The sequence below is a fragment of the Aquila chrysaetos genome, chromosome 15 (genome assembly GCF_900496995.4).
Source record: "Aquila chrysaetos chrysaetos chromosome 15, bAquChr1.4, whole genome shotgun sequence".
Classification (NCBI taxonomy): domain Eukaryota; kingdom Metazoa; phylum Chordata; class Aves; order Accipitriformes; family Accipitridae; genus Aquila; species Aquila chrysaetos.
Window position 1 is genome coordinate 7,358,898 of NC_044018.1, and position 25,343 is coordinate 7,384,240.

Sequence of the window (25,343 nt, forward strand, 5' to 3'; positions counted from 1 at the left end):
AAGTGAAGGGGAAAAGAAAAAAAGAAATAAAAAAAAAAAGAAAAAAAAACCTAAACAAGTGATGCAAAGGCAATCACTCACCACCTCCCACAAGCAGACCGATGCCCAGCCAGTCTCTAAGCAATGACTCCTTGGAAAGACAAAACCTCCCCACCACCAGTTTTTATTGCTGAGCATGACATTATATGGCATGGAATGTCACTTTGGCCAGTTCAGGTCAGCTGTGTCCCTTCGTTGGCCCCTTCCCAATTTCTTGCCCACTCCCAGCCTACTCACTGTAGTGTGAGAAAAAGAGAAAGCCTTGACTCTGTGCAAGCATTGTTCGGCCATAGCTAAGACATGGGTGTGTTACTAACGCTGTTTTAGACACAGATCCAAAATACAAGACCATGCAGGCTGCTACGAAGAAAGTTAACTCTATCTCAGCCAGACCCAGTAGAGGAGTACTCTACACAAAGGTTTGCTGGTCCATGCCAAGCAGTGTTAGGTCTCTTTCCCAAAGACTGTACATCTTCAGAAAGCTGTATTCTGTTTAAAGAGAAATGCATTTCCACTACTCTAGAAAGTAATGGAGATATAGAATGTTTTGAGAAAGACAAAGTCAAAAAGCCCTCAAAATTAAGTACATTAGATTTAGAGTATCTAAAGTCCAGGTAGGGGCTGGTTTTGACAGATTTTAAAGTGAAAGGTGTCGGTGAAGGAAGAAAATACAGTAGATGTGGACCTTTATGTCTAATGCTATCATTTAGAGCCGGAAAATAGGAGGAAAGAGGACTTGGGACCTCATTAAAAAAATCAGATCACATACTTTTACATGCTTCAGTCTGTCTGTATTTCCCAGAAGAAGTGTTTGAAGGAAAGAGACCCATGACTTCGGGGTGCCCAGTTTGGATATCGCAGTTACTAAATAGCAGCTGTTTGGTTACACTGGGGAAACTGAAATCACCTGGATTAGACATCTTCTTTCCTTCTATAGCCAGTGAAGAGCTAACTGTCACCAGAAGGATATCCTGAAGACCCACGCAGCTATCCAAAAAGGAGTATGCAAGCAAGGGCTGTATCTCAACTCCTGCCCCTCGTTTTACTGAGGACACAGGACGTGCAAAGCACAATTCCCACCTGCAGAGAGGTAAACATCAGAACAGGGCTTCTCCTCTGCCGCTGCTGGGGCCCAGATTATATATAACTGCCCAGTGGTGAGCTTCTGCTGCAGTCCCATTTTATGTGCTAATGTAGACAGGCTTGATCCTGCTCTTGCTGTGGTACCTCAGTCCCCGAGCATAAAAATCCAGAAGTTTCCACGTAAGTACTTCATAGACATGTACTGAGGAAAGTGTGATAATGAGGGCAGTTTAGGTCCCATAGATAGATTCTCATTATTTAACTTACTAAAACAGAATAAAGGCAATATTGCTGGTTACAGAGACCCACACAGAGCTACAGTCTTTCTTTTAAAAAAAACCTTCTCCAGTCCCTAGTCAGCTTTAGAGTAGATTTTTATGTTTGTCATTAAGTTCTAAACAAGGATACGAAGGTGTTAAAGATGTTTCTCCTGGCGTTTGCCTCAACACCTTAAGCCTTAGAGATCGATCACATTTTGCAGATCTAGGACAGAAACAGCATTCTCCCCTGTTACCATTGCTCCTGTTCTTGCCTTGTCACCAGATTGACATTCACTAGTTCTTCTACAATGTTTCTAAAACAGCTATTGATTATCCTTATAGCATGAAATATTTTGTCAAAATAACAAATCTGAGGAATGACTTGATCAGAACAACTTGAACTTTGCTCTCCCTCTTCAGTTTCTTCATGGATTTTGCTGACATAAATACATGTGGAGATGGCAAATAGCACCATGTTATTACCCTTCATGGTTTCATGGATCAATGGGATTTTTGCTTGCTAATTTTAGACACCCAGCTTTAAGCCACCAAGGAATGACAGACACTCCAGGTAATGCCAAAAGTTCACATTTTAAGAGATGACTTTTTACAAAAAAATGCTATATCTGAAAAGTTTCGGAATGGGTAACAGCAACGGCATATAAAGTCAGTTTTGCTCTCTAAAGAGCTGGGCACACCTGAAAGTTTAAGTTTGACTAGATTCTTAATGTACTTTGGGTTTTGCTGAACTTGTACAACTTTCATTCTATGGCAATTTATACAGACACAGATTTGGAGAAAGGTTTTGCTGAGCTCTAGTTCCAGAGCAATTTATGCCACTTTCTTTCTGGAAACAGAGATGATAATGAAGTGAATTTAGTGTTCTCTATTCAAAGGCCATTTAGTTCCTTGATTAGATTGTTTTAGTAATATAAATTGCCTACTGCTGGAAAAAAAATAGCCTATACTTTTCAATCAGCTTTACCATAAGAACTAAGCCTGAGAAAATGTCATTTTAAAAAAACCCAACAAAACAGAAACAGAAAAATGAATGTGCCTCTACAGCTCAGTCCGATAATATCCTCCTCTGTAAAATTATATGAACTCTCTGTTCTGGAACAATAGTATAAATGAGTTAATTGTAGATCTAAAAATTGTTTGCCAGCTGCTGTCTATTCTGTTACCAACACCTGTTTCGGCTCATGCCCTCATTAATTAAAATGTGATGAGCAAGCAGACAAGTTCAAAACATAGTGCTGACAATGTCTGTACAGCTGACATGAAATCTGTATTTGTAGTCTTCATCCAAAGCCAGGAATTAATATATCTGTAATGCACTGCGGGGGGGGGGGCTGTTGGTTTTGGATTGGTTTGTTTTTTTTCCTTTGGAAATGCTACAGTAATGAATCTGTTTATTAAAGCTACATCTGGTTGTGGTAAATTGAGGGTAGAAATCATGGGCTTTCTAGAGCAGAAAAGCATCAATTTAAAAATTATACCTATGAAAAATCACTAGTTAACCATTCCAAACATTATTTGACCATTTAAGAATTAAACGTAGGTTGGAAATACTTACGTTGTTATCAGTTTTCATCGCTGTCTATTCCTTCACTTGAGAACTAACAACAGTTGTAGCATATCATAACTGGATAATATCCTTTTTAACAATTTGTACTCCTTAGCAACATACTTATGTTCTGCAGCAGAAGCCACTAGAGCCCCATGACATTCAGTTCCATTTGTTTTTCAGAGTTGCTTAAGCTAGTTGGAAACACCTCAGAACTGTGGATGTCACCCTGCTCAGGCTGAAACCTCTCAGAGCATGTAACAGCTATGCTCACAGGTCCCTGGGTGTGTTTCTCTTTGCAATGGGCACCACCTTTTTCCTAGAGACCCAAAAACATCCAAGCTGGACCACCAGGTAGCAGGATTCTGCCTGGATTCCCCAAAGAAGCTCCAGGTGTGAAGCATCAATAGAAATATAAGTAAACGGGCAACTTGTGCCAGCATCCTGTAATTCTTCCACAAAATTGCCTACTTTTTAGTGCGCTCACCCATAAAATGCAAGGCCTTGTCCTGATGGGAGAATTGTATGCTAAATTCTGCAGGAGGCACTGAAGAAGTAGGTTGTGCTATGATAAATATATTTTACCATGCAATTTGATGCTGAGACAGGAGAACAAGCATCATGGGACCAGAAAAAGGCCAAGCTGGAGGTAGTCTGATCCTAGCCTGTTAGTTAAGGAACTCTTAGCTGCAGAGTCCCAGCAGTCCAGCCTTGCTTGGTGAAACTTTAATGCATTAGAACATCACTGGATAAAACCATTCCTGGCAGTTGAGTCCTGAACCCCAGATGTGCCCACTCACCAGTCAGTGTCCTACCAGGAGAGTTAGCACCTCCTGGTTGCCATTCTTCTGGCCTTACTCCTGGCTACACAGGGGCTTTAACTTCAAGAGAAGAAGGAGAAGGGAAGAAGGGGAGAGATATGTATGTAGGATACCCTGAGATATTGGAGAATACATGTGACAACCGCTTCAACCCTCACCATTACCCTTCACTGTAATGAAATGCATCACGAAACTGAAAGAAGCACCCAAACATCATGTAAGAACTTACTTCAGTACCGAGAGATCTCCCTGACGATCATAAATACTTAGTTATCATATACCATCATAACCTAATGCCAAGGGAGGAATCATTATCTAAATGAACCTTAAATTAATAAGATCCTGTCCTGGAACAATATTTCTCAGAATGATCCCTTCCAAGCTTTTAATCAGCAACGATAACCTAACCAACAGAAGTCAGCTACCTATAGACCATCTGTATGGAACAGGTTGAGACTACATGGGTAAAAAATGTAAACTTGCCAGCCCATCCATATAACTCCTGCAGTACAATACAACCTATCAGAGAACCAGTAGGTCCTGCATTTGCACCTACAAGATGCACCAAATGCTCTTATGGAAGATGTGTAGGTGAAACAAAAAGACCACCTTGCACCAGAATGAGCTCACTCAGAGAATTGCTATAGAAGAAAAATAGCTGGGAACAGACTGTTTGTCACAAGGCAGTCATGAAGTCTCTGACCTCTCAGTCCTGATGCTTCTGGGAGATCTACAAAATCCTTTAAAATATGACTCTAGGAACGAAAGCCCACAGCTCTGCAGCATGCTAACACATACTAATTCAAAACATTTTTTTTAAGATAATACACAATCATAATTCCCTGGTAGGCTCTCTATATCCTGCACTGTAAAAGAACAATTTCTCTTTCCTTTAAAGATAATCACCCCATCGTCTCATCTCTTAGAAATGTTCTTCTGCTTCCTAGGTACCAACTACCTTTGCTTTCAAATGGTGTAAGCAATTAATTGATCTAATTACACTCTGAGCAATTGTTCTCAACTTGTATTTAGTTTTGAAGATTTTTGCTTCTACTTTAAAAAGCAAACACTTTGTTTTTATAAGTTCACCTTCTAGCCTTTAATAAGCTATGAAAATAAATGTTTTTTATTGCAAGTTGTAGTCCAAACTATGATTTTAGAACAATTTGATTTGGGAAGATGTGATATGATGGGAGCATCTTCCTAAGTCTAAACATCTTCTAGAAGAAGATGCCAACTGTGTTAATACCTAGTTTCTTCTTCTCGTGATGTTACAAGAAAATGTTTGGTAATAAGCACATAAAATAATGACAATTGTTGAAGAAATTCCAACAGAGAAATGTTCTCCAGAAGTGTTTTGCCTGGTCCTGTTTTTTAATGTAAAGTTCCTGAATATTTATTTGACTATGTATCATGAAACAAAATTAAATTTTTCTATATTGTACCTACTATTTAAGATATTTTGCTTCTGAAATTAAGCTGGTTCAGATCTTTTGCTTTGTTTTTTTTCTAGGTTATGATTAGTGCTGCGATTTTTTTCCCAGATTGTTGGAAGGAAAAAACCACAGCTGTAAAAATGAGAGAAAGGGAAAGCAAAAAAATGACCTTTTCTAGCACACAACCTAGACCTTTTTAATACTCCCTTCGTGTTTTTTCTGCCCCACACTCTGGACTCGTCCAGCCTTAACATGCATGTGAAGGGGAGATGACTGTATAGCGTTTATCTCATCACGTATCCTGGTGTGCCTTATGCTAAATACTGCTGATGAAGAGGCAGACAGTCCCCACCCGAAAGCCAACTCATATTATCCAGAAATCTCCTCAAAATGCATTTTAAGTTAATTTCCACAGCGAATCTCCATGTTGACTGGCACCTAACTGTTCACCACAGCAGGAGATATGCAAACGAAAACAACTGCTGGCATGGCTTCACTGCACAAAGAGACAGTTATTCTTTCATGTTGTTTAATGGAGGCTTTAGAGCTTCTTCCTCCTTTAAATTTGCAACCTTCAGATATTTACAGTTCTCATTCCCTTTCTTTGTTTTTACTCACGTGGCCTGTTCACAGATAAAAACAAGTGAAATTCCCATTTCCCCAGTTGTATTTAAGCCTTTTGGTAGCAGCCAGTACCAAGACCATATATTAATTTTCTTTATTCTTTTAATTTCTTACAATTTACAAATCTTTCTGCCAGTGTGCTCTTCAGAGTCGTAGCAATTGTGTTGTATTTTCAGACTTAATATTGCTCCAAAGAGGAAGCATGAAATTTCTTCAATGGCAGCTGAAAATACAGTGGTGTTATTAGTCTTCATACATACTTCTAAAATTGCATTCCAGGCCCATAATGCAGAGGAAAGGTCTATTACATCAAATAGATGAGTAAAGAAGCACGAGGAAAATTGAAACTGCCATCTGCATCTATTCAGTGCTAACAATATTGCCAGCTTTTGTTTAACAAATAGAATCCTCATGTAAAATTAGACAGAAAAGACAATGAAATTACGCATATGCCTAAAGTAATTTGATTCCATTACTGTAAAAGCCCATTAGAAAATAATTACATCGCTACACTTACCGCTGTTGGTGTGTAACCATATTGGAACAGGTGATATTGGAACTGAAAAGTTTTTTAGAAGGTATTTTAATTCAGGAGCAATTATGACACAGCCCACCAATTAACTGCAAGTTCAGAGGATATGTAAGAGGAACAGACTTGAGCCTCAAAGCATCTCACATTATTTGCAGAAGGCAAAAGGTAATCAGGTGAGGCCAGAGGTATTTGAGCAATTAAAAAAAGCATCATATTTAATTTGGAGCACTCCACCTAATTTAAAGAGAAATATGTTTCAAAAACTGCCCTCATTGAGTTGTTATACAAGAAGCAGAGCTGAGGCTGCCTTGCATAATGGATCCTACCCTGGCTAATCCAAAGGCACGGCGACACCACACCGAGGAGCTCTCAGTTCAGAGAACCCAGAGCTTAATCTGAACGTGGGAAAATGTCATGCAAGAGCCGGCAAGACCCTAATTTAGGTACTGCCTGATGCAATGCCATTTCATCCAATGCACATTCAGTGGTTTCTGATCCATCCTCCCATGGACAGGTCTGGCATTCCCTGGCCAGAACAGTTCAAGGGATGGCTACGGGCATCATTTCAGGGAGCCTGGCGCAGGTGACTGCCTGAAGCGGGTTCAGCTGAAGTCCACCCAGCTCAGTTGCCCAGATACCAGGACAACTGGTCTCGTACAGGAGTGCACATTCTTTAGGAAAGGCACCAACGCTAGAGGTAAGGTACCACTGCTGCGGCAAGTTCTGTCACCGGCTCCTCTGGTTGTTTTCCGGGTGGTTCACTCCAGAACATTACAACCAAAAATAACAGTGGTTTTGGACAGACTGGCTCCAATTCAATCTCTTCTCATTTGCATCTCTACAAATTCAGGCTAACTTTATTGAACCCATTTAGCATACATTAGCATAAAACAAGGCAAGTGAGAGACAGGGGGGATGAGGCTCATTAACTTTATATCTACTTTTATGTGGAAGAATTGTAAGGGTGTGTACTGAGTCTGGTTGGGATGGAGCTAACTTTCTTCATAGCAGCCCGGTTTGGATCTGTGACTAAAACAGTGTTGATATAGCAAACCCATGGCTTACCTGCGGCCAAACCATGCTTGCACGGTGTCGTAGCCTTCTCCTATTCCCACTCGGTCCCTCCAGCAAGCAGGCTGGGAGTGGGCAAGAGTTTGGGTGGGGACACAGCTGGGGCAGCTGATCCGAACCGGCCAAAGGGATGTTCCGTACCATAGGACATCATGCTAGCAATAAAAACTGAGGTTTATGTCTTTCCAAGGCAACTGTTACTCAGAGACTGTCTGGGCATCATTCTGCTTGTGGGAGGTGGTGAGTGATTGCCTTTGCATCTTTTTTTTTTCTCCTGTTTCCTTCACTTTTAAACTGTCTTTACCTTAACCCACAAGTTTTTTTTCTTTCGTTCTTCCAATTCTTTCCCCCATCCTGCTGGGAGGGGAAAGGAGGGAGGGAGTGACTCTGTGGGTGCTTAGCTGCTGGCCAGGGTAAACCCACCACAAGATCAAACTATGAAATGCTCCACATTTTTAAAAATTAGGGCACTGAAGAATCCGGGTATGGACTTAGGAGTGTGTCTGTATCCGTCATTTGTGACTCTAGCATTTCCAAACATGCTACTGATTGATCATTTTTAGCATTAACTTTTGCTTGAGCCTAAGCTAAACAATTAGCTTTTCCTGTATAGCTTTGAATAAATACAGCAAAACAAAGATTGGGGGGAGGGGTGTTTGTGATCCCAAAATAACACTGTTTTTCATTTTGTGTTTTTCCATCCTTGCAGCAAAAAGAAGACAAAGAAAATGAACTGTGATATCACCAGGTGTCTACAACTATGTAGGGACTATATTCTAGCCCAGTGAAAGCAAGACTGTCAAAGGACTGACCTAATGGCTGACACGTACAACATCTCTCTGAACTATCCGGCTTTGGCAAAAGTGACCAAGGCAAAGCCAAGGCCAAGGGGAGACATTTGCAGGCGTTCATTGTGCTGAACATCATAGACACCTAACCAGTATGTCTGAGCTAGGACCTGGTCACCCATCCAGTCAGATACACCTCCAGGGGGAAGGCAGATAGATTTGGAAGGAGAAGGTGCTGACTGTAGAGGCAGGCCAGGGCAATTTATTCCTAAATTCGGTCATCCTGTCAAGAGCCTTAATCTAGGAGGATGTAGCTAAACTACTCAGTTTGTCTTTGAAGTGCCAGAGCTTTCCTCATGGGTGAATTTGAGACCTTTTGGACACTTGAAAGGGAGGCCATGGACTACATCCCAAAGACACTTTGGATGTAGCCACCTTGATCTGGAGACTAGACAAGCCAGATTTGCCTCCAGTTTAGCTGACTACTATTGATGTAGCTAGAGATAACAGCAGATGGGAGCAAGGTGCTTTGCCAACTCCCGCATTTCTCACAGATTTTACTGTTTCCATTTGAACTCGGATGTGGTACATTTTTCTCAACATACATCAATGTATAGACAATAATACAAGCTTTGTCTGTTCTCAGTGTTTTAAGCACTTTTTCCTAGTTCACTTACCATAGAAGGCTGGCATTTTGTACTGAAGTGAGTTTTCCATCTCCTCCTTTTTCCCCTGGTGGGTCTGCAGCATTTATCAGCTAAGTAGCAATCCTGCCTGGGAGTCTGGCATTTGCACAGGGGGAACCTGAGCAACATCAGGTATTCAGCTGGATCTCAACATGTTTAGTTCCTTGCTGGCCTGCTCCCATTTTTCTCTGTTGTATGCATTCAAGCTGTTTGAAAGAGGCATGGCAAGAAATCACCTCCTGCTTTCTTCAAATTACTTGGAAAGCTCTATGCATTCCTCACCAAGAAAGGCGATGTAGATTTTAGAAGAACCTCTTCAAATTGACTTGCTGCAGTTTTGTACATCTGGGAGTATGTGCAGATGCAAAAGTAAAGTAATTAGGTGAAAACAATCCCTAAAATTCAACCATATTAAATATTATTGAGCTAGTAGAGATTTTCCCCAAGAAAAAACTTCAGATTTTGCTGACTGGTGCTTTTACTGTGTTAGACCTCTGCAAAAGTTTGTGGGGTTTTGTTGTTGCTTTCAGCAAAGGTACTAAAAAAAGAGCATCCCACAATTATGAGCAGAACTTCATCTGGAATATTCCACTGCTGTTTGAAACACTAAACTTCTGCATAGCTCAGATCACCTTCTTTTTAAAAACAGCTGTTAATACTGTCCCTGGTGATCCCAGGGTGATTCTTGCCATTCTAGCGCTCCTGCCACTTCAATTCCAATGAGTTTTCTTGTCCTGACAGTTGAAGCCAATTACCCTAACAAGCTGACATGAATTTTGTCAATCACACAACCTGTGACTGGGAGGTTTGAAAAAATAGAAAGAAAGATGTAGGGGGAGGAGGGGAAAGAAATCACACAGGAGCTCCCATTTCTGTGACATGGGTGCTCAGTGAAGCATAACCACAAATCTCATTTGAAAATGTGCATTTTTTTTTTATAAGTGAAGTGGTTTTTTCCCCTTCTTGCAAGAGTCTAGCTTGGCTGCCCTGTCCAACTCTAAGACAGTAGATGTGAAGGAGAGTGGGAGAGAAACGGTCAAAACACACATTTACTCCAGATTTCTGTATCAGTTTAGGAACTTAGGACTAGATGTCTGACTCCCACTCTTCCTAATCAAAGGCATCCATATCATATTAATATAACAGACAAATGCCTCCTTACAAGTCCATTACCTGTGTTCCACTAGATCTTTGAAAGTCTCTTCCAGGACGTTTTTCCTTTGATAGTCCATTCCCTTCCCAAATTCCAGCTTCAACTTCTTTATTATTTATGTCTTATTTTGTTCTTCTGGCAGTACTACTCTTTTCCTTCAACAGTTCTTCCTCTCTCTTGGTAGTCATCTGATTGTTATTACACTTGAAATTTTCTAGGAGCTTGGTCATGAGTAACTTCTTCTGCCTTATAAGCAGGCCAAAGGTTAGATTTCATTCCATAAGAAAATGCTCTAACTTTTCCTGTCATTTCTGCACCTTCTTTTTCCTGCCTTACATGTTTGGTTTGTAAACATTGTAAGGCAGGATGTGTTTATACCTAAATACATACATTTGTTATCTTTAACAAGGCTCCTATTCTGACTAGGGCCTCTGGGGACTGAATTGCAAGTTAATAAAGATGACAAGGAACATAGGAAATGAGGAATAGCCATCCTACCCATTTGTCACCCTAGAGGAAACAAGTTTGTATTTTTCAGAGTGCTTGCTACCTATCACGAGTGGTAGTTCTCCTTGATTAATTTTTAGTGTATACTATAGAGAAGCAGTGCAATTCCCTTCATTACGGACCCCGCTGATAACGTACACTGATAAGAGACAGAGATGAGATCAACATGACCCCCGCCACGTTGCTGTACTCACGGCCCACCTCCTGAAAATCCATTAACATTGCCAATCTTTTTGAATCATGAATCATTTTCCCAGGCAACATTTTTCTATGTTAACAATTACAATGAATAACTTCCAAGATCATGGCAAAGAAATCTATCCCACTTCCTTGGTGGAAACACTACAATAAATAAAGCATATTTTAAAGACCTGAACTTGAATAAGAGTGGATTAAAACCAAAAATGTGCTCATTGGAGACATGAAAAACACCATTTGACGTGGTTGGTACAGCTATGTAAAACAGAAGGATTGGCTGCCCTCCAGCCATCACACTTAGAAATAACCGTACGGCTTATGTCATCACAGAATTATCATCCTATGGAAATTGGTTCTAATAGTTCCTGTCAAAAGTCACTCAGGCTCCTGTTTTTAAATCTCAAAGAATAAAAGCGTAACAAATACTTTGGGTCTGTGGTGTTTCAAGCATTCACTTTTTGACAGCTCTTCTACAAAATGGAATGAGTGAACATCTATCTCTTCTTCAGCCTCTTCTGAAACTCTACATTTGGAAATGCAGATTCTCAGCCAAAGCCAGGATTCCTCTGTGCCTTCTGGCAGCAGTGCAAGGATGGTCTACCAGAAGAACACCTAGTGATATTTGTCTTTGGGTGGTCTTAGCCATAATACTGAAACTGTGGATTATCTAAATGCATTACATGGATGTGCAGATGGGTAGAGATGCATAGCACACGCCAGCAGTGCTGCATCAGGCAAATGACCCCCAGAGCTGTAACATATTGCACACACCAAAGAGTTCCTTGTCTTATTTGCATTGAATATTATACTATCCCCAAGCTGTGGAGAATAAAATGCCACATCTGAGGAACTGAGATAGATTCTACTTAGCACAGGGAGACATGTGTGTCTACACAGAGAACAATCTAATGAAGAGGTGATATGACAGAAAAAAATATTTCCAGGTTAGTTAAGCACTATAAGGAAACAGTAAGCAGAGTATTAGCAAGAGCTTTGTTACCTACAGTTCACCAACGAATTCTGAGGTCTCATTTCCTTCTGCAGGTTGTAAATCTTTATATCCAGGGACATCCTTTTTTCATACCACCCTCCAAAACTCAAACCACAGGAACTTTTCAGAGACTCCAAGTTCTGAAGTTTGAATTTCTGAAACCCATAAGCAATGGTAATTTTTTTTTTGCTCTGCCAGACTACGCAAAGTTCACACCAAAACGTATGTATCATTTTATCAGGTGCTGTACCCAGTTGTGGCAACGGTTCCTGTTTAAAAGGGATTAGTACCTAAACAGGTAAGAAACATGTAGCAACTTCATAATGATCTGCCAGAAGAATAGTTTCTCTGAAGTTTGTCAAATATTCATGATATTATACAGAGTTTTTTCAAGCACCCGTTAGCTATCTGACTTTTCTCAGGTTATGAATGATCTATTGAATTAACACTTAAGTAAACTGAATTTGGACTTTTAAATGCAGAAAAATATGTGCAGTTTATCTGCCTGGGCATGATGTTTGCTTTCTGGCCAAGTCTTTGCACACTGAATTGCTCAGAACATGATAATGATGAATGACATTTTTGAAACCATCAGAGTAGTTAAACAAGAAGCCAAACCCTTTCAGGAGAGTACACTGATTTGCTTTAGATCGGTTAGAGTAGATACAGGAAGAATGAGAAAAAGTTGAAAAAGCTAGTCTAAAAGGGAACAATTAACCTCCCTGCAGGAAAAAGGGTGGAAAAACTACTTAAGCCAACTGCAGCTAGCTGTAGTTAAGGGATTGTAACTGTCTTTGAACCAGCTAAGAAATACCACAAAGACAACTAATCCATTTAGGCTAGCACCCTACCTCCCACTGGTCAAAGATAAAGGTTTATGGCCTGTGATATTCAGGAGATTAAGCTAAATGACCATAATGAAATCTCCTCATTTTCACCTCTGCGAATGCCATCAGGAAAGACATATTATCTTCCCCACCATGCGGCGGTGCCCTTAATAGTGCCATAGCAGACCAGGAGGAAATCCATGACTATAAGAATATTCAAAAGAAGGTGTCTGTGAGCAACCAACATGATGAAAACAACTTCCTAAATTATTCCTCACCCCATTTCACCTTCTGAACTTGCAGTGTTAGCAATCTACCTCTTTTTTCCTGCCTAATGGTTGGAGATACCCATCCTTCTTTACATCCTTTCCTGAAACTTATTTAGCTGTTTGATCAATAGGTTGTGTATCAAAGTTACTTTCTTCTTAGATACTTTAAATGTACTAATTTGTGATGCAATAGCATTACTGAATCATTATAGCTATCATTAATTGACTATTAATTAGTACCTAGAAGACACATTAGGGAACTGGTAAAAATGCATGCAGCCTCAGCAGAATGGAAATCACTTTCTATGAAGAAAGCAGCTAAATACAAAGGCAGGGAGCTGGATGGCTCTTCCAAAATCCAGGGTCATCCTTACAGAGGGAAGACAATAGCAGTAGATGAGCTGCTTCCATAACAGCAGGTGGATCTTGTCTAATACTGTAAAACTTTTTACTCTTCCCCTTGCTGCATATTTGCAGCTACTTATATCTGTGTCTTCAGCAGAGAGTGCAATCATAAAGTGAAGAGAAAAGAGAGGAAGGGACTGACCTGACACCGGGCAAAACACACATCACTGCTTGTGAGCCTCCACTGTTCGACTCACAGGTACCGCCATCTCCAAGCATAGGCATCGTGCCAGCTGCTGTTCGTAGGACGATTAATGCTCTTGATTGTAAATTGGTGCCCGGTTTAGCTATAGTGCTCTTGGAAAGGTCACTCAGTACCAGTAAATTGTGAAACGATTATTTTAAGGCAGACACAAAAGCAGAGCTGCCAGTGTAATACCCTTTGTTCGGAAACGTAAACTCCCTTACTTCACGGAATGTGGATTTAGCCCTTACTACATCTGGCTGCAGCTCCAGTCTCAGTCACCTAAATGTAGTTGTGTCTGCAAAGCTTAGGTCTCTAGTCAGCTATCCAAACTTAGGCAGCTATTGTGATTTGAGGTGCCCAAGGGTTTCTGGGGCATCTACAGAAGAGTGGAAAATGCAGGACCTCTGAGGAATGCATGCTTTTCTGCAGTGGCAGCTGGAGACTGGGCAAGGTTTCTCAAATGCTGCTAAAAATCTCTGTTTTGGTAAGTGAATCACGTCCCTAATCAGTAGAATTAATGGCACACAAGATGCAATTCACCTGATCAAATGTAGATACCTACTTCAAGAGGAGCAGAATCCCCCTCTGGGATCACTTGGCTTTAACAATTAGTTACAATTGGCAATAACAGGTAGTTCTCCAGTGACCGTAACAAGAGCTTAGACATGTAGACACCTACATTTATGTACCTAAATCTGGAGCTGAGTCCTACTTCTAGTTCTTGAGGAACCAGACAGCTTGAGTCTAATTTGCATTGTGTTGTTCTTTGTATCTTTAACAATTCATTAAACTTAGATGGCTGCCATAAAGAATCTCAGTAAAGTGAATACTCAAGTCATTCTTAAATTAGTTATAAACATCTTCATGGAAAGCAAATCACTCAGTATCCAGCTTGCATATCTATTCCTCACATAAATGTAAAATAATAACAGTAAGAGTAGTAGTAATAATAATAATGATGATAATAATAAGTGGGTGTTGTTTTATTGTTTTATTTTCTTATTTACTATGTATTTTTTAATTTTAAAATGAAAAAATATTGCAAAATCAGGCAACAGATATGCATATCACAGATTTCAACAACTTATTCCAGTGGCTCAACTACAAAGGCCATCATGTGAGGAAGAACTTAAGACGTTCATAGGTCAAACCCATAGAAAAGACCAGTAGGAAATCCCTTTTACCTTGTATATACCACCAAAGACTTTAGATTTTCTGAAGCGTGTTCAAAGGTGTTCACATTTGAGATGAAGAAACTTCTACCTGCTTTGGTAACTCATTCCAGTGGTCAATCAATCTCACTTCACAAAACATGGTGTTGATTTCTAATTTGAATTTCTCTGACTTTAACTTCAAGCAGTTGATCCTTGGATGCAGTATCCTATATTCTACATGCAGCTTCATTGCATTGTTCCAAAGAAGTTTACTTTTCTCTCACTGTATTAAAACACATTGTCTGAATTGACACACCTTAAGCAGGTGCTGTATACGACTTTTCACCACAGTAGTTACAACTGCCTCACAATGTCTAAGTCATCCTCCATTTTTATCTACCAGAATTTTATAGGTATTTGGAGATCATTAGTAGTAATGTTAAAGTGTTGGTCCCCATGAGAAACATTCCTGTTTGACTGACTCTCCATTGATGATTACCATTCATGATAGTTTGCTATTTTTAAAACTTGACATGACTTGCACTGATATTACTGAGAGCTAGCAATTGATTTCAGAAAGTTGGGCAGCATTGAGCAAACACCTAAAGAAGTCTGAAGTCTAGAACCTTGAGGAAAAAACTGAAACCCAGGCCTAATATTGTTTTGCCCAGGACATGACTCAGGCCATGAGGTGATTTTTTTTGGATCATGGCATAACGAAGCGTTATTCAAAGTAATGCTGTAAACTGCAGTGGTTCAGGAGTTCATCCACAACAGGTATTTTTTCTGTAGCAGAGATGGCAAGACCACCTCAAGGCAATCACCTTCTCAATCATTACAGACTAAGACTTCTCTATCCATCCATGACAGCCCTTGGGAACTAGAGTTAGATGACACAGATACCTCCCTTTTACAAACCTTTCTATATTACCAGAGGTTTTATCTTCTGACTTGTCAGAGAAGGGAAAAAGTGAACCATATCTAGAGGAAAATAAGGTTGATTTTTCCTTACAGTTTCATGGATAACATGCAATGGAGAGGTATAGACTACTTTTAATTAGTGTATCTATATACATATTACCCTTAATGAGCATTTACAGTCACAGGCCAAAGAAGAAATATTCTGTGGTATAATGTTTGTAATTGTCATCCTGATTCTACATTTTCTGAAATTAAGGTTGAAAGTAAATTAAGATCTTTCTTCTTGAAAATTTATGAGTTGTTCATCACAGGACTAAATTTGCCTTCCCAGGTAACAAAGCTGTGTGGAGAGAGCATCTTGAACAGTAAACTAATAAAGGCTGCTAGCAAAAAGCCAAAGTGGAATACAGTGATTGAACCAAATATCACAGAAGGAGCAGGAGGAAAAAATTATTTTTTATGATCCCCCACCTCATGAATGAAGCCCTGAATTGGAATTTCAAAGTACTGACCTAAGTAAATGAGGCAACATTGAAACTCAGGTGCATATGCAGATGAAAGCAAATACCTGATGCTATGGTTTGCAAATGGCAGTGGGCTGGAAATGGTGGTGTTGCTCACAACTCATACTAAAACAAATGGCCTGTGAACTTCACCAGGTGCCAGAAGAGCAGAATGAGTGGAACCTCCTCCTCCCTTGAGGATCACAGCTAGAGTTGGACCTCAGCCTCACCCAGCTTCATTTCCTCTTATTTACAGGCATTCAGATCCAAGGCTTTTTGTGTTCCCGTCTGCAAATGCTCCATCACAAGCACAGTTATAAGTACAATTATTAATAGCACTGAAGAACTGCATAACTTTAGCCATTCTAAGAAAACCCTGAAAATACACATGATTTTTGGAGCCACACAGATATTTTTCAGCAGAGTATTTTTTCCTTCCAAATATAGTATTTCATCACCAGCAAAAAAGAGCCTTTGTGTTGAAACAAAGTGAAGATATAATAATATGTTTTGAGAGTATCTGAACTTCCTTTCCCAAATGACTTCTTTTTAACTTTTTGAGATGCCATAATCCATAACAAATAGTTGTTAAAGCCTAAAATCAGAATTAAACATTTCAGTGTTATCAAAAGAATACAGTTGTAAAGTCCTGAAATTTACCTTTTACAAAATTTTAATTTTGAACTGAGGAATCTGACAGGTTTAGATGTATTGATTTTTTCCTCCCATTTCAGAATAGACTTTTTTTTCCCCAACTGACAAAATTTCCTGGAAAGTAGATCATCCAATTCCCCCATGGCCTTATTAGTTTTGTTAATCAGCCTTAAAAATAGATATATGGAAACATAGACAGAGCTGAAGGTAGTGTAAGGCAGCATGCTTGCAACTGCAGCATGTGCCAAGCAATAAATCATTGCTTGACACCTAGGTGGAATGTGGGATTTCATTTCAATATCTCAGTCCTGCCTTTGCTGCACTGGCTATCCCAAAAGGAAACTCCTTGAGCAGGGTCCTTCCATACATCATCATTTTATATATGCTGCCAGTGTGAGCACTCCCAGAAGACCACAGGCAGAAATATGTTATGTGCCCGTGCAGGATCATAAAAAACAAAAGAGGGTCACAATTCTCCACTTCAGCATACTTGGGGCAGTCATTTGCAGAAATGACTGTTAAGTGCTATGGTTCCAATTTGTCTTGCATTCTGCACAGATATCTGCACAGATATAAATGGATACCCAAAGTAAAGGACTATGGATAATCATATGCAGCTCAGAAACCTCTAGTAAGAGGCTGTGGTACTGCCTCCATATAGTTATAATGCTAATGCACCAACAGCATTCTTTGCTGTATTTTGACTCAAAATGTGCTAATAATGCATCCAGGAAGGCACAAAAAGTGAGAATAGAACAGAATAGAATAGAATATTAAGACTATTGTAGATACAGAACCATTTGCTGCCTGCAGCTGCCCACACTTGGCTAAAGTAGGAATTTCCAGCTCTCCCAGGTGGGCTGTCTTTCAAAGCCATCTCTTTCTTTGTGGAGCTCCTTCCTTCCAGCATAACAAGTCGGTACCCTTGGGAATGTCATCATCTACGTTCTGCAAGCTAGTAACTGCTCACAGCACACTCAGAAGCCACTGTAACTCTTTGTTAATGCAGGATTCTTTTTTGCTAATACGAAACTGGTTGCACACATACCATCTGGCTATCACTTCACCTTTGTCTGCTCACCAGACCTGTATTATGCCCAATTCACAAACCAAGATAAAGGCTCTCTTTTCATGAGTTTTCTTAATGCCCATAGTTTTCCACTTTGCATCAAAAATACCTGCTCCGAAAGACAAGACACCATTCTCAGTATGTCTTATCTGTTATTTAAGGATACTGTGGGTTTTGTCACATTTACAGCTGGGATATTAAGGATGCTTAAGAAATTTTGAACTAAAATCAACATTTCAAAAATACAGAAATTGGAAACTCTAGTTATGTCTTTTTAAAATCCTTCTGAATAGGCATACCTCCTTTCTAAGCAAAATGTGTAAGGGTCAGATCTGATCACTAGGGCAGCTGATGCAAATTAGCAGTTCAACTGATTCATGTTATCCAAAAATCAGCCCCTCATTCATGGACTTTGCAGTTCCGTGAAACACAAATATAAAAGGTGCAAGACTTAGAGGAGATTAACCTTGCAATCTAATTTATAACCCTGATCCTGTCCAATTCTGGGTTTACTGAATGTCTGAGATGAAAGGAATACAGATTTCAGCACTTTTCAGAATCAAATCCTAATTCAGGGTTGCCTCCGGCTCTCCCCAGCTAATCTGAACAAGGGAAGTTTCCCCTTGCTGCTCCAATGATCTTCATCATTCCTTCTGATGAAGCTCCTTATCTTTTCACCTCTCCTCCCACAGTCCTTTTCCCTAGCCTCCATTATTCAAGATTCATATATTAGATCCAGTACCAAAATTCAGCTGCTCAAAAAAGATCCCCAGTAGTTGTCATCCCCAATTTTCATGATGAGCTAAGTTCAGTCTTGCACAAGACCCCATTTTCCTAAACACCATACAAACACATTAGAAACAGTCCCTGCATCTACAAATTTTGTAATCTAAACAGCAAGAGGAAGGTGAAGGTGTCATCTCACTAACACGTTGCTGTCCCATCCTCTGAACTCCAATGCCTCCTGTATCATGTCAACTTTCCTCTTGCTTCCAATGTTTTAAGAGAACAGATGTGGCTGGGTGGCAGGAGGCCAAGTCAGGAGTATTTTTCCTACTCAAGAACCGTAATAGTCTTTGGCTTTTCAGGGCTGTTTTTAGCAGTCAGGACAGCAGGTGTCTTTGAATGGTTCAGCACACCTTCTGCCATTTTTACAGGCTGTGTTCAACCGTTACGTCGCCAAGCCTGCAAATGAACACCTGAAGTTGCTCCCGTACTTGCCTTTTTTACTAGCTGTGCAAGGGAATATAGAGGTAAAAGTTCATATATAAGGGAGAAAGAATGCAAATGGAGGGAACCCCCATCCTCATTATATGGGGGGTTTTTTGTATTGCAGAAAATTACAAAAAAGGATCAGCTTCCAACCTTATGTAAAAAAAACAGAACAGTGCTTGCTGTTGACAAACATGCTGGGAGGGACCATTACAAAGCTGCTGAGAAGGTTTTCTCACCAATCCACAGCACGGAGGATATGACCATGCCACAGAAAGCTGTGTGATCACAGCTTACACAGGCACTCATTAGTTTTAAAGCAGCCTAATTAAGGACAGGCAATGGGATAGCTGCTGTAACAGCTGCACATAAACAGCAAGGGCACCCAGCAAGCTGAATCAGTAGATGTCAAACTTTATGCTATCACAGAAGTACCTGAACTATTTAGTGTAAGGTTAACTCTTGTGTCTATGCTACATGAAGACAGAGTAATTCCCTCAATGCCAGCTTTGAAAAATTGCATCTCACCTACTTTAATTACTAGACTTCTTGTCCTAGTCCATTGAGAAGGACAGCACCCTAAAAAAGATGAGTTGCCCAAAAGAAGTGGAATCATGCCATGGGGGTTCCACTGGGTGCTGAGGGTGCTAAGGGACCAGAGGTGAATCCTACCCCACAGTGACTATAAAGTCATATAAACATGTCCATAGGGTCTGACTCACACATCTTGTCTTATTCCTACCAAGTTACCTGGATATTGTCTCATTAATTCACTACCCATTCTTCTGTCTGTGAGAAGACAGTTTATGAGAAGATAGATATAAGGGTTGTGTTGCACATATTTATGAGTAACCCTGTGTACATCTCTGTGGTAAGGTTTCATTTACAGGATGGGCATTCATAACATTGGCATGCATTTAGGAAAAATACCCACGAATAATTTACATTGAGAATAATTTCCTTCATTCAACCGAAATACAAACCCTAGTAAGAGCTTTCGATAAGAAGATCTGAAGTTTAATATTGCAGTGTGTAAAAAGTTTCTTTTATCACTTTTAAATAGGTGCTGCTATTTGGTTCCAATTATTTCTGCACTTCATTTCCTATGAAGAAAAAAGTCAATCACTGCACTCATTTTATCTTTTCTAAATACTATTTACTCAATTTTATTAATCATTATTATTCAACAGAGATACCTTAGAGGAGCTTAGATTAAGCTCCATTATGCAAAGCATTGTATATTCATATAGCAAGAGACAATGCTTGCCTCAAAGAAGTTACAGCATAAATCGATAACAGGCTTGTTAAAGTTCTCATTTTACAAACAGGACCTTATAGAACAAAACCACACTGAATGCCCACGGACACGAAGGATGGCCAGAGCAGAGCTAACTTCAAGCCCTAAGACTCTTAGGATGTCTCCTGGGTTTAAGGGGCTGAGGTCTTGATCCCCACTCCCTATGTCATGTCTGCTAATGTGCTAAGCCCATCCATATGTTTTTATTTGGTTAATCACCATTTATTTTGTTTGGGTTACTCCCAGTTGAGAAAGGAGTAAATTCTCAAAGTGCATCAGATAGACACAACCGGTGGTGTGAATGCTCCTCACCAGTCATAGTGGAAGTCAAGGGGTGCTTTCCTCCAGCTGTGACCCCTCCTTACCTGTCTGCCTTTGCCCTGTGACGACCCAGGGCCTCTCAGCCCATCAGTCCCTGTACTGCAGGCAGAGGTGGCAATGGAAAGCTGAGAGGTGCCTGCCAGCTCCAAGGGAAGCTTCTCCCAGGGCAAAATCAAACAGGTTGGCACACATCACCTTCTGTGGCTCCTTAATGTCACCTGTTTGACTTTGCTGAAATGGTTGGCTGAGAGGTTTCTCTAAAAATCTGCCATTTCCTAGTTTCTAAAGGCAGTAGATAATTAATGCCTAAGCTTCTGAACTGTAGTTCAGGTGGTCCCCACTTCCGTGAAGCAACAAGCTTCATGCTCTGCCATCTAGTCCACTCCCTGCCTACTCTCTCTGTCATTCTTTTTAGGACCAAAAAGTCCCCCATATAGATACAAGATACTGACAGCATCCAAAAATAGTATTAAGCAGCACTTGCAGAAATAACCTTTCAAGCCAGAAATGTAACCGTAGGACTATCTTTCTCATTACATCTGTCCTTTATGAGATGTCTATAAACTGCTTCACATGCATCTGCACTAACCAGATTTGGGGGATATAGTCAAAATAAGGCTGTGTCTCTCATTGTCAGTAGATGAGTTTAAGTTTGCGTTCTGTAGAAAACATCTGTCTGGTTTTATCTTCTGTAATGCTGTGCCATCTGAAAGCTTGTCCCTTGGGCTTTTGACTAAACCTGTCAATGGAATACAGATATTTACGTCATCTTTTTCTCTGCTGCCAAACAACACCAAAAAGAGAAACCTCGTATACTTTTTTCCATTATTAACTTTAGTCTACTCAGGTTTGTAGTTGTAGGTCATGAGAGCACAGTATTTTTCCCCAAAGGCCTACAGCACAGGAAGAACATCTAATTATTCCCTATTTTTCCCTGTCGTAAAGCAACTTATAAACTTAAGTACAGCTGGAAGAAAGTTTTTCATAACAATTGACTCCTTCAAATTGCTAGACTGCATTCCTGCTCTTTTTCAACCCTGAGATGTTCTTTCCTGCAACTGCAGGGAAATAGTCAGCTTTAAGAAAGCAGCACAGTAAACCTTTCTCTTAATCTCACAGAAATAACGTGCAGACCATCTCAGTAACGCCAGAGATCAGCAAATACCAAGCGCTTCACAAAAAGTGTATTTAAGCACAGGCCAAACAATGAAATAATTGGAACTTCCATAACGCGCTGTCACAACCCGAGCTGGACAGGCCGGGGCGGGGGGTCGTGGTGAGTTCGGGATTCCCTCGGGCTAAATTAAGGTGAAACGACACCAGACGGTCCGTTGAAGGTTTTATTCCCGTCAGAAGCGGCCTGAACTCGGGAGGGGTCTGCCGCAGCAGGAGCGGGCGGGAAACCCCCTCAGCGAACCGCGCCACCCGCGGGAACCGCACCTCACCGAACCGGTACCGCGAGCCCGGCTCGGCCGGGGAGCGGCTCGGGGAGGAGAACGCGGAGAGCCCTCCCGCCGGGTCGGCAGGTTCGGAGCGGACCCCCCGGCTTCCCGGGCTCCTTCCCAGAGAGGAGCCCGGGGGCGGCCGGATCCGCTCCTCGGCCCGGCCCGGCCCGGCCCGGCCCGGCTCGGCGGCGTCGCGTCCGAGGGGGCGAGGGGCGGGGGCGACGAAGAGCGAGAGAAGAACGGCGGGAGGCGAGCGAGGCCGTGCGCTCCCGGAGCCGCGGGGAAAGGGGTCGGCGGGCTCGGGGGCCGCTCGGGGAGCCCCTTCCCCCGCCCTGCGGGCCCGGCCCTCATCCGACCCGCCGCCGTCCCCGGGGAGCGGCCCCGCTCGCCGGCTCCGAAGAGGGAACTGCGCAGGCGCCGGCCCGGCGGCTGCTGCCCGCGGCCCCTCCCCGGCGGGACGGGGCCGGGCTGAGGGGGGCCGGGGCCGGGGCCGGGGGGAGGTGGAACTTGCCCCGCCGCGACGGGTGAGGCGTCCGCTCTGTCCGTCTCCCACGGGTGCTGTGACGTGGTTGCTCAAGACACCCGTTACCTGACCGGAAAGTAACTCCCGAAACACACAAAGCACGTTTAGAGAGGAGACGTTGCTTTATTCTGCGCAGGGTGCAAGGTGGGGGATTTCCACAAATGGAGCACCCCTACTGAGGTTTTCAGTCCATACTTACACACTCTGGTTAAAACACCACGCCTGTCTAATACGTATGTTCCACCTAACTATTGCATATTCATTATGCTGAGCAAGCATGGCATGGTGCTCTCTTGAGCAATCATCCCAGAGTCTTCTACGCCTGCGCGGGGGTCTCTGGTGGTCTTTGGGGATCGTTTGGGGAAGAATCCCCCTCCTCCTTTTGTCCTTCTGTGGGCGTGTGTCATCTGAGGACACCAGGATCTTTCTTTCTCTTGGCAGCCCCTCGTTGCTCGATGCCAAGGAGGATGAAAGTCCTTTATTAGCAAGTCCGTGACTCCCTAAGCATCCTCTGTTGTAAGCAGAATCTTAACCTAGAGAAGCTTTACCTTGAGTACACATAATCTAAACAGTCCTTGAACAGCAAACATACCACACTTCTCATGTTTCAGGTTTTTTCTTTAAACTATCACCACCTTCTTATTCGTTAATCAGACTTTTGAAGGCTTGAGGCAACAGGAGCTGTTCCTTCAGCTCCAATATACACCAGCTTTCCCCTTTCCTATAGAACACACTGTTTTATTTATGACCAATAAACAAGCACTGTGGCAGTTTCAGTTGTGTTTGCCACGTCATCATCACTGATGGCATCATCACTGCCTTTGCCACAGCTACCACCCACACCAGGGTAAGCAGAAAGGAAAGCACAGTGGCTGTGCTGTCCTGCTGAAGCAGGTCTGGTGCCACGCAACAGCACAGGACTTTAATTTTCATAGAATCACAGAATGGTTCGGGTCGGAAGGGACCTTTAAAGATCATCCAGTCCAAACCCCCTGCCATGGGCAGGGATGTCTTTCACTAGACCAGGTTGTTCAAAGCCCCATCCAACCTGACTCTGAATGTTTCCAGGGATGGGGCGTCCATAACCTCTCTGGGCAACAGTTCCAGTGTCTCACCACCCTCACAGTAAAGAATTTCTTCCTTATGTCCAGTCTAAACCTACCCTTTTTCAGTTTAAGACCATTGCTTCTAGTCCTGTCATTAATTAATTAATTTTCATTATTGTGACTGTACAAGCCACAGAAGGAAGATTAATTCATTACCATGCAGTGAAAAATCTCAGTGCAAAGTAAATGCTAAACCTATAAGGAATATAGATACAACACAGATACAATGCAAATTGATGAAGTTGTATCTCACACAACTTGGAAAGCCACCTCCAAAGGATGTAATCAGTCTAGTCTTGTTTGGCTAAAACTGTGATGGCTGCATGTATGTCGTGGTTTAACCCCAGCCAGCAACTAAGCACCACGCAGCCGTTCACTCACTCCCCCCCACCCAGTGGGATGGGGGAGAGAATCAGGGAAAAAAACAATACCTCGTGGGTTGAGATAAGAACAGTTTAATAGAACAGAAAGGAAGAAATTAATAATTATAATAATAACAATAATAAAATGAAAATAATAATAAAAGGATTGGAACATACAAAACAAGTGATGCACAATGCAATTGCTCACCACTCACCGACCAATGCCCAGTTAGTTCCTGAACAGCGATCCCCCACCTAGGCCAACCCCCCCCAGTTCATATACTGGGCATGACGTCACATGGTATGGAATATCCCTTTTGGCCAGTTTGGGTCAGCTGCCCTGGCTGTGTCCTCTCCCAACTTCTTGTGCCCCTCCAGCCTTCTTGCTGGCTGGGCACGAGAAGCTGAAAAATCCTTGTCTTGGTATAAACACTATTTAGCAACAACTGAAAACATCAGTCTGTTATCAACATCATTCTCATACTAAATCCAAAACATAACACTATACCAGCTACTAGGAAGAAAATTAACTCTATCCCAGCCAAAACCAGGACAATGTAAAATAGGGAAAATGTTCTTTCTTTTATTGCTAAGGAACAAGACAATGTGAGGGGAAGGTGCAAAATTTACAAATGAAATGAAGATATCTACTTGGTCAAATAATCTTTGCCTCATCAATGCAGCTCTCAGTGCTCCTCACTTTCCACAGTGTTTTATTCAGTCCTCATCCACTACCTATTCGACAGAGCATCTACCATTTCCCTTACGCACCTAATCTGCAGTCAAAACATTCTCACCATGCAGGAATTATTCACTGTATCTAAACAACATTGAAGAAGGATGTAAAAATGACCTTGGTTCCCACCTGACCTAGGAAGACAGAAACTGGTATTCTGCATCAAGACAAGGCACACCTAATCCCAAATGCCACCTCTGACAACGGCCATTGCCAGGGGCTGAAAAGGAAGCGAGTACAGAGTCCTTCACCAAACTGAAATTAGATGCTTCTGATCTAGTATTTATTATATATTAGTAATCTTGCAGCATGAGATTTGACATCGCTTCCCAGATGTCCAAAGCACTTTGAGAAGTATTCTTATTATCCGTGTAATGGCAGTTCCATTTTTTAATTTATTGCATTTTTAGTCTTAATTGCACAATATGGGAAACCACATTTCTTTTTCTTGGTTATGAGTCCCCTCCCTCCCACCTTTCAGTTGTAAATAAATCTAGCACATATAAACCTTTTCCCTGGAAGATTTTATACCACTTTCCAACCCAGAACATGCAAGCACTTCTCAGTGGTCCAATAAGTGAAGCAATCTATGTCTT